The sequence below is a fragment of the Mytilus edulis genome, chromosome 8, assembly GCF_963676685.1.
Source record: "Mytilus edulis chromosome 8, xbMytEdul2.2, whole genome shotgun sequence".
Lineage (NCBI taxonomy): Eukaryota > Metazoa > Mollusca > Bivalvia > Mytilida > Mytilidae > Mytilus > Mytilus edulis.
In genome coordinates this window covers 46,664,801-46,675,588 of record NC_092351.1, presented here as the reverse complement: position 1 = coordinate 46,675,588, position 10,788 = coordinate 46,664,801, and the positions used below count along the sequence as shown (strand labels likewise).

Sequence of the window (10,788 nt, the reverse complement as noted above, 5' to 3'; positions counted from 1 at the left end):
GATTTCATATGAGGCCTACAATGAGGTCTAAAGGGTAAATTCTTGCAGTTCTTTTGATGAGCTGAATCTAAATGTGTATTAAGATATTTGATTTTGGAGCACCTGAGATCACCCCCAGTTTTTGGTGGGGTTCATGTTGCTTATTCTTCAGTTGTATATGTTGTGTCATGTGTACTATTGCTTGTGTGTTTGTCTTTTTCATTTTCAGCCATGTCGTTGTCAGTTGTTTTTTCAATTTATGAGTTTGACAGCATTGATTTTCCTAGTATTTAGGGGAAGGAGCCCAGGGCCCATGCAATTGAGGATAAAGTTCGTGAAATGTTGGATTGATGGGAAATATATTAGTTTATTTATACCGATGGCACACAGCACCAGCCGTTTGCAACTTTGAAGCGGTGTTTGGGGACTAGGTCCTCAGGAAAATTTGGAAAATTATGTGCAAAATTCTGAATTTTGAGAAGGAATAAGTTATAATTGCATAAATTGTGAACAAAATTTAAGAGATTTGTAAACAAAATACCACGCTACGATACCAACAAAATCTTGCAACGATGTCTTTATACAATGATATACACCTGGTAATTTTATAGCTGAAAATTGAGAAAAACAGCATATTTCTCTTTGGGACAGGGGCCCATAATCGGACCAAAATATAAGGGTTGAAAAATCTCTAGACTGTCCCTCTGGTATCTTTCGTCCCTTTTTTATGAAGTCTGATTTTACCGTAATTACTAAGGCAAAGGTTAATCATTATGTTAATGATGTCATGAGTAGGTCTGCATGAAGGTCGATATAATTTCGATTTTGGATACACACTTTTTTCGTATGTCATGTTTATTCATTTATTTATTTGCTATTTTTGTTGGGAGAAAAAGGGTGGGAGGTGTTGTTTGTTGAAAGTAAACATCAAGCTTTTTTCATCCATAGTCGGACAGAGATTAATCTATAAAAGCTCATTTACTTAGACGACAAAATACTATTAGAAAAAGACAACATCAACGTAAATCATAAATGATAAAGGTCGTTGCTATGCAGTTATTATGGTTGCTAGGTAGTTTCTTAGCGAAAAAACAAGCCAAACAAATTGTAAGATTTGTACAATTGTCCTGAAAGTACCTAGCAATAGAAACATAGCTTTGGTTAACATATAATTCTTTACATAAGCCATGAACATATACCAAAGTCTACTGCTGCTTAATATACATTACTGTTGCTAAGGGCAATACTGGCAGTTAAGGTGTTGATAAATATTCGTTCACTTAATATAGATAACATTACTGCTTTAGATTTCCATATATGTATTTTACAATTATACATTTTGATTCATATGGAAAATACAATTTTTTGTAGATAAGTTTTAAAATAGCATATTATTGGCAGGTTTCAAATCTGTTGCGAGGCAACCAAAAAATGAGAATCACCTAAAAAAAATGCCATTTTTTTAATCTTCTATACCTAGTCTATTGAAATTATAAAATTTAATGTCTTTCAAGAGGGGGCCAAAATTTGCCCTTATTGTACCTTGTCCTTTCTCTCAAAGTGTATCAACTAAAGTGTAGAGGTTATCATTACCTGTTTGTCTATCAATAAATTAACACCATGTTAAACGGGTTGAATATTGTTTTTTTTTTTTTTTAAATTTCAGGTATAACTAAGTCTTATGGTTTCCTTAGATAAATATTTACCAACACTAAAAACAAACAACAATATCACAGTTTGAATCTCCCTTAACAAATAAGCATTTGGAAGAGACTATTTACAAACAAGTAGAAACGATTACACCAGCGTAGTTATGGACAAACACTTTTTCATCGACCTAAGTAAAAACATTCTTCCAACTAGATCGCCCTGTGGTAGTTTTGTTTCAACTTTCCATTTCTGTGGAGCAACATCCCAGCAGCACCAGCATATGGAGTATATGTGTCTCAATTGATATGTTACTCTAGAGCTAGCTCAAAGTTCGTTGAGTTTGTTGAACGAGGAATACTGCTTTCTCAAATGTTGCTAACACAGGGCTATGAACCAATCAACTTAAGGTCAAAACTCAGGAAATTGTACGGTCGCCATCATGAGCTAATCGGCCATTATGACAAAGGTGTGTCAGAAATCATATCTGATATTCTTCCTCAGTCATAAGAACCTTCAATCATTACCGAACTGAACAAAGAAATAACACGACAGGTGCCATATACGGTGCAGGAAATGCTTACCTTTCCGGAGCACCTGATTTCACTCCCGAATTTTAGTGAAGTTCTAGTTGTTTCTTAATTATTAACTGTTGATGTAAATGTCCTTTGGTTTTATGATTGTTATAGTCTTGTTGACATTCTTTTATATCTTCATCACTTGATAGGGTTAAATTTCATTAGAACTATTCTTTCTTTCCTGCCGGTTAGTTTTCTTATTTTATTTTTTAGAGATTATTACCTTGCATTGAAAAAGGATGCAGTTGTTTTCCATTAACGGGCGAGTCAGTATAATTTGTGATATAGCTATTTTTCGGTCTTTTAAACCAGTAATTATATCAGAACCTTTACACGATGAAAAAATGAAATTCCTTCCTTTTCGGCTTACCAATAAAGGATTTGGGCAATCATTATATATGTTGTATAGGATTAATTAATTGATATAAGCTAAAGACCGGTCCTTCATGTTAGTAAAAAGTGCACAATACTCCAATTAACGTTAATAAAGTTTAAAAGCACCAGTAATGAGATGACCGTTTGATTTATCAACAATTTAAGAACAAACAAAAAGTAAAATCACAAACATACCAAACTCCGAGAAAAATCAAAACGGAAAGTTCCTAATTAAATGGCAAATTGAAAAGCTGAAACATATTTAACGCACTATATATTATATATGATCACTGTCATATTCCTGATTTGGTGTAGGGATTTTCTTACTTAAAGGTGGAAGATGAAACCTAGTTCTATAGCTTGCTTAACTGCTCACTTGTGAAAATCATCTAGATTTTAACGACAAGTCGTCAATGGAGAGAAATTCCAATGAATGTATGGATTGGAAGACGTAATCTGAAATAAGTGCGGTATTACGTAAATCGAAAATTGGAACATAATTTTTTCAGTAAATAAATATTTATAACAAATAATAATAAAAATAATATAGATACAAAGTATAACAAGGCAAAAATATTTTTTTTAAATCAAAATGCTCATCAAAATAAAAATACAGCAGAGTTTTTCAATTAACCATTTTCCGGCTTAATATTTGATAAACGGTAATCAAGAAGATAATACAATTTATACAGTACTTGTATTATGTTTACCATTTTTATAACGATGCTTTATTTGTTTAGCAATGAGAGCAAAATCTGGTAATATGATTGCAAGGATAAAACATATCAAAATTGTAGCGCCTGACCAACCAATTACCGTAGCAGAAAATCTATGGTCTCGAACTGACATATAACGTCGTCGGTAAGATGACAATGTAGTTTTGTCGATTCGTAGATCAGGTAAAGATATTAGATTTCCATGCCTTGCAGTCGAACTTTCACATACGCACACACAATTTAATATCTCATCCATAGTTCCTAAAAAGATTCAGAAAAATTTTACGTAGATAAAAAAAATACGTGGTTTGAGTGACAATGAGATAACTCTCAATCAAAATCACAATTTTTAAAAGTTAACTATTGTAGGTAAATGTACAGTCTTCAACACAGATCCGTGGCCCATACTGAACAACTAGTTTCAAAAGGCCCAAAAAATGACGTGTGTTCAACAGTTCAAACAGGAAATCAACGGTCTGATCTATATAAAAAAAAACGAATAACGAGAAACATTTATGAACCATACCAACAAACGACAAATACTGAAAATCAGGTTTTTGACTTAGGACAGGTGTGAACACATGCAGTAGATTTAAAAAGGTGCCAATATTGACCCTTAATCAAAACCATGGTCTAACATCAAAACAATGAAAGACACTCTATAAAATATCAATTTAAATGCCACAACTCAATCAAAAGACGTATAAAACTTCACTTCATCTGAAACAATAATGTGACATCTCTACATGTATGATATTAGACAGGATTATTTAGATGTTCGAGTGGTCTCACTAGTAATCAATATCATACCAGCTCTGAGGTTGTAAGTACTTACCTCTTAAATTGTAAATTTTGTTCGATTACGGTGCTGATTTAAAATGATTACCGATTTTCCAGTCGAACGTTGTTGGTAGTTTTGGATACTTTGGCTTCGTCCATCATAGCGGTTAATGGGACTATAAATACGAAACATTATTAATCACTGCGGTGCAACTTTGCTTTATTCATTCTTTTTTCTTGTAGCACAAATTTTGGTTGTTTTTGATTATTTGTAGAAATTTATTGGGGACTGGAAATACTGGTTGAATTCTATCTCTGAGGAATGTGTTCTCATATTGGTTATCATTTATCAAATTCTCAACAATATGATATGAAGAGATTTTATGTAAGTTAATTTATAGATTGAGTATTTTTGTTGACATACCCGTATTTTCCGTCGAAATAGGTTCAGTAGTTGGAAGAGTGTGGTCATCATTAGACGTTGATGATACATCTTTATAAGTTGTCGTTTTACTTGTATTTGTATAAGAACCACCAGAAACGTTGTACTTCCCTTGTGTACTTGCAGGTTGCGATGAAAGTCCATAATTGAAACCTTTAAACATAACATGACATAACGTATTTTGTTAATACTAACATTTAGTTTAACGAAACATAGGTTACTTATAATTTGTCATTAGATTTGAAAGATTATTCAGAAGACGCGAGTACTTTTAAACTATTATTCTTATTTTTTGTCTTACTGTTTGATAAATTTATGCTCTTATCGGCCAAAAAATTGTTAAAACACTTGATCTTTGAAGTTTGGTTTTGTGTTGTGCTGTTTTGCCATTTTCATAGGTGAAGGGAGGGGGTAAGGGGGTACTAAAATATATTTAATTGCGAATAGAACTGGGGTTTATGTCAAAGTGAAAATTACTCGACCGAAGAGCATTACAACAGCCGATGCCTACCAATGGGTCTTGTCCCAAACTCAGGAGCCTGTAATTCAGTGGTTGTCGTTTGTTGATGTGTTACATATTTTTTTTTATCATTTGTGTACATAAATGAGACCGTTAGTTTTCTCGTTTGAATTGTTTTATATTTGTCATTTCGGGGCCGTTTTATAGCTGAATATGCGGTATGGGGTTTGATCATTGTTGAAGGCCGTACGGTGACCTGTATTTGTTAATTACTGTGTAATTTAGTCTCTTGAGGAGAGTTGTCACATACACTACCAATAATTTCCCCACACTTTTTTGGTACATTTCTACCCTCGTACATATCAGTACTGTTAGGAAAGACTGAAAACTTATAATGTTATACTTTCAATGAAATCAGTACTGATTTTGTCAGTACTGTTTCAGTACTGATTTTGTCAGTACTGTTTCAGTACTGATTTTAACAGTACTGTTTCAGTACTGATTTTGTCGGTACTATTTCAGTACTGATTTTTTCAGTACTGTTTCAGTACTGATTTTGTCAGTACTGTTTCAGTACTGATTTTTTCAGTACTATTTCAGTACTGATTTTGTCAGTACTGTTTCAGTACTGATTTTGTCAGTACTATTTCGGTATTGTTATTTTCAGTACTGTTTCAGTAGATTTGGTGTTGTTAATCTTTTTAACTTGAAGGTGTATTGTTTCAAAAAATATTTGGAACTGAAAACTTTTAAACTAGGTAAGTATAGTATGCTATATAATAACTGTGGCATATTTTGTATCTTTTGTAGATATCTCTGATTAAGTGTTTATCATTAGAGAAGTTTTTACAATGTGCATCTCAGTACAATTGGTATCCAAATATAGGTTAGATAGTTCTGTGACAATATTATTATTATCCTTTTTTAGCTTGTTACGTTTTTCTCTTTGACTATATCACCCTGCTGTGCAGATTTTTTTTAGCGACGTGAACATGACCAAGGAAAATTATCAAGCTTACTCTCGTCTATCGAAAAACTATTGAAGCGAAGGAAAAAACAACAGAAATGAAGCCAGATAAGCAGTTTATCGGATTTTACCCATTAGGAGCACCTGAATTCACTCCCGGTTTTTAATGGAGTTCGTGTTGTTTTTATATATGTATTTTTCAAAGTGTTGTTGTAAATGACCTTTCGTTTTGTGATTCTTTGCTTACTTCTTGATTTTGATTGTGACTGTCTTTCAGTGTTTATAAAAATAATACGCACTCGACATCAGGGAGATTCACACTGTAGTTCGAGGCTGATATTTTACAGTATCAATGTGTATAATAGCGCATAATTTATATATATATCAAACAAGATTAGAATCTTCAATACTGTTCATTTTTTGGTATTTTGCTATTGCTTAAAATATGTTGTAATTAATGCAGTCATATGTTACTATGTTAGGCAATGCATTATAATCAACACAAAACAATGTCTCGATTACCTTATTATTAATCATAACTGGAATTTCTTTTATTTATCATAACCATTTTTTAATATATATAATAAAACATTCAATGTCATACCAACATGTGAAGTTTGTGGCAAAAATCTCTGTCATTTTCATGCCCCTTGGTTATTTTATGACCCTTTAAAGCTCATAAATAAAACAATCAAAGAAACAATTAATTTTGCATGTATCATGTTTCATTGCTCTCCCCCTATGCCATCTTTTCTTTGGAATGCTTTGTTGAATGTCAGTTTCCTGGCTCTTTTCCTCAATTCAGTCCCGGATATGATGTGTCTTTTTACATGTACAGTGGTAATTCAAGAGGACACTTTAGTTCTAATATGAGCTCATTTTAAGCATCCACCTTTAATGTTTTGGTACTTGTACGAAACTCAGGATTCAATGGTTCATGATTAAATGTTGGTTTTTTTTTCTGATGAGTGCCATATTGATACATCATTTTGTTTATAGGTCTTCAATTTTCACATTGAACATTCCCATGTCTGCTCCTGTCTCCATTGCTGTTTATCATTCTGAGGAAAGAAAATGTAATGAATTTATAAAGGCAACTATAAATTTTCTTATGTTAAAACTTTCCTCATTTCTGTGTTATGTAAAAATAAAAAGAATGCACAATTATGGAAGGGAATGGTCTGACATCAAAATTTACTTATTACTTTATATACTACCAGAAGTCCAGTAATGGACTGGACTTCTGATACTACATGTATATATTATAATCAATCAAAGTTGAAATTTGTTTCTAAATGAAAAAAAAGGAAAATATGATAATTTAATTCATCATCATCAAAGTATTGGTGTTTGCCAGTGGCAAGTATTTCATACACGTGTAGCTTTAACCATCGGTCTATTTATGTGCTCTTTATAATAAGATCCGTGAAACAACGACAAAAGACATTTAAATATATACTAACTACTTTATACAAAAGTACATTAATGTTTAATAGATTGAAGTGGGAATTCAATTTAATTGAAAATTTATCGTACACAGTCATATATGTAGCACCAGAGATGTTATACATCTATCTATGGTAGCACACAGAAACGTGTCCGATTCCTCCAAAACGTGTCAATGTGACGTCAATGATTTGATGAACATGTCAAATTGCATTGGCGAAACCACTTCTGCGGGAAGCCGGTCGAGCAGTACCCTCATAGACATACATTTTGTAAAAAGACATTTAGGCATCACCGGATAATATTAAAACAATAGAATTTACTTACTATTAAACGATAATTTAAACTTTACAAAACGTATTAAATGAAATGTTAATGTTTTTTTTTCTAAATACGCATGACATATTTGCCACTGGACATTAACTAAGTAATCAATAGTTACTTATGTGTTGTAAACTTAGCCTGCAGTTATGCTTGTTATGAATTACCTATGCTGAACAAACTAATGCTTATCAATGACATACAGTAAACATGGTCAAGCACCGGGAAAAAATACAATATAAAATGTACATGATGTATTAGTTTTCTAAATTGTGAAGTACCTCTGTCTGAACTTTATTATAATAATAATCATATTGATAAAGAAAATCATAAATTAAAGCGCTTCAAATAAAAATAACTTTTTATTGTGCAATTTTTTTTTAAAACCAGACCTATAGTCTGTGTCTGCAAGCAGAAGAAAGAGTGCACAGTGTAGCATACCTTGGACATTTGTCTGTACGGATTACTAAACCTTTCCTCCAGATTTTTTTTGGCACCTGCTTCGACTTTTTTTTCTAATCATTTATAATCCAACCGAACAATACGGGTTCTATCGTATCCCACACCATTAATATTGAATTGCGTTTTTACTTTACAGAGTATCATTGGGGGTATATGAGTTTTGAAATATTCTGGCGTTTTTAACCGGACACATTCTTAAATTATCGGACACGTTTTTGAGATTGTAACAATACAAAAAAAGTTATTGTCTTTAGTCAGGAGTTTGGTATTCAGTAGTTGGTTTTCCCGCTTGAATGGTTTTACACTAGTAAATTTTATTGAGAACCTTCAATGGTTGTCGTCTGTTTATGTGGTTTATAAGTGTTTCTCGTTTCTCGTTTTTGTAAAGATTAGACCGTTGGTTTTGCCGTTTGAATAGTTTACCGTGGCACTAATAATTTTTGGAGCCCTTTACAGCTTGCTGTTAGGCGTGAGCCAAGGCTCCGTGTTGAATTGCCGTACCTTGACCATAACTGTTTACTTTTATAAATTGTCACTTGGATGGAGAGTTGTCTCATTGGCACTCATACCACATTTTCCTATATCTATAGACCATTGGTTTTCCAGTTTGAATGGTTTTACACTAGTCACTTTTGGGGCCCTTTATAGCTTGCTGTTCGGTGAGAGCCCATGCAGGCACGGTGTTGAAGACCGTACTTTGACCTATAATGGTTTACTTCTACAAATTACGACTTATATGAACAGGAGACTTTTCTCATTGGCAGTTATACCACATCTTCCTATATATTAATACAACACTGAGCCACCCAACCCATCCACCCCAATTACTCGTTTGTGAGGGCTGCCTAGAGTCAGAGGTGGATTTAGGGGAGGCAGGGAACCCGCTCCCCCCCCCTTTTTGGGAAAAAATTTGGATGCTTATATAGGGGAATCATTGAAGCGTGACTGGAGCCGGCCCCCTCTTAGGTCAGTCAGTGGGCCCCCACTTATGGAAATTTCTGGATCCGCCACTGAGAGTGGTTACACCGGGCCAAAAATGCATCAGACTGAAACAACATACTGGTTGTGTGTACACTGACAATCCAATTAAAATTAAAAAAATGTATAAAATATGGTAAAAAATAATTTTTCATTTGAGTGCATTTACGTAACAATAACACAATGTAACCGTAGACATAAATATCATTGTTACACTCGTAAGTATTCATGCAGTTCCTTAGTCAACCCTAGGCCTGCATTCCGGCGATATAGCCTAAACTTCATTGTAACAATAACTTTTTTATGACTGTTACATTTCAATATAACCATAGCCAGTACCAAAATAAAATAGAAATTTAAATATTTCACAGACATCTTTCTTTACAATATAAAAATAGGAAGACTGTTGGATGATTTTTACCACATCAAATGCCCAATGAGCAAACCCATATATCGCATTGCCCAGATCGCATAGCATGCTAAAAAAATATTTAAAAAAACCCGAAGTAACAGAAATGTTGTTGTACATAAAACCATTTCAAACGAGATCACTTATATATAAAAATATATATATATATATGCAGCAACAACTGAACAGCAACAAACACAGCAGTCAATGTGGCGAGATGAAATAATTTTGTAGGCACCTAGGACTTATATATATTAAAATGTTTCCCAAATTAAATGAAGCATTGGTTACTGGTATAAAAAAAATCCAGTCAAAATAGGAAACATATTTTTAAAAGGGGGTTCCAAATCTGGAGATAGGGTTTCCAAATAGATTTCCCTTTTCAAATTTATGCATTTATCGTTAAAAAGGGGGTCCAACCTTCGGACCCCTCCCCCTTCTTACGCCGAGGGGTGTACCGCACCTCCCTTTATCCAATCATATGTTTAGAAAGTCAGGCTGGTCATTTCTCAAATATGAATTTGACAAATATTAATACTATAATCTATTTAATAAGGTTTGGTAAAGAAGTAATAATATGTATATCCAAAACATGCCCGCGATTTTATACCAATTTTGACATTTACAGAAAGTTCTGTAACCAGAGGTGGATCCACTCATTGTTTTAAAAGAGGGTTCCAAACACTCGGGATAAAAGGAAAAAGGGGGGTTCCAACTATATGTCCCAACACAGTCGCCTACAGATTTCATAATTATAGCGAAAAAATGGGGGAAATAAAATATTTTAAGTAGTATTATATAGAATATTCAATAATGTATTGAACGTCCAAAATAATTTGGTGTTCCAACCCCCGGAACCCCAGGGGTCCGCCACTGTGTAACGCGTATTCTCCTTCTTTAACTAACGTAATATGTTTTGAATTAGCTATGCTACACTTTTCTCAGTTTTAAAATATTCAATGTACTACTATACCTTGATCTACCTTCAATCCCATTGTGGTATTCAATCCAGAAGAAGTTTGAACTGTTGAACTGTTGAAATGCGAGTGCAAAAATAACGTTTGTAAACAATGAATGACGTCATGTGTAAATCCAATCACATAAACGTTTTACAATAGGCAATTGTATGTTCCATATTGACGCGCTTTTGTGATTACGATAATAACATCAACGGCAAAATTTGAGACAACAGCAGATCAGCCGGGAAGGATAGGATACAGAAATACAG

At 33.3% G+C, this 10,788-nt stretch overlaps 1 long non-coding RNA gene across 1 annotated transcript; it reads right to left on the bottom strand.

The window, feature by feature from the left end:
• Positions 1-6,378: 6,378 nt before the first annotated feature.
• On the bottom strand, positions 6,379-10,635 carry LOC139485752 (uncharacterized). Its single transcript, XR_011655381.1, has 2 exons — positions 10,534-10,635; positions 6,379-7,005 (listed from the first exon to the last, which is right to left on the bottom strand). It is a non-coding gene; the product is annotated as an uncharacterized lncRNA (long non-coding RNA).
• Between the last annotated feature and the right edge of the window lie 153 nt (positions 10,636-10,788).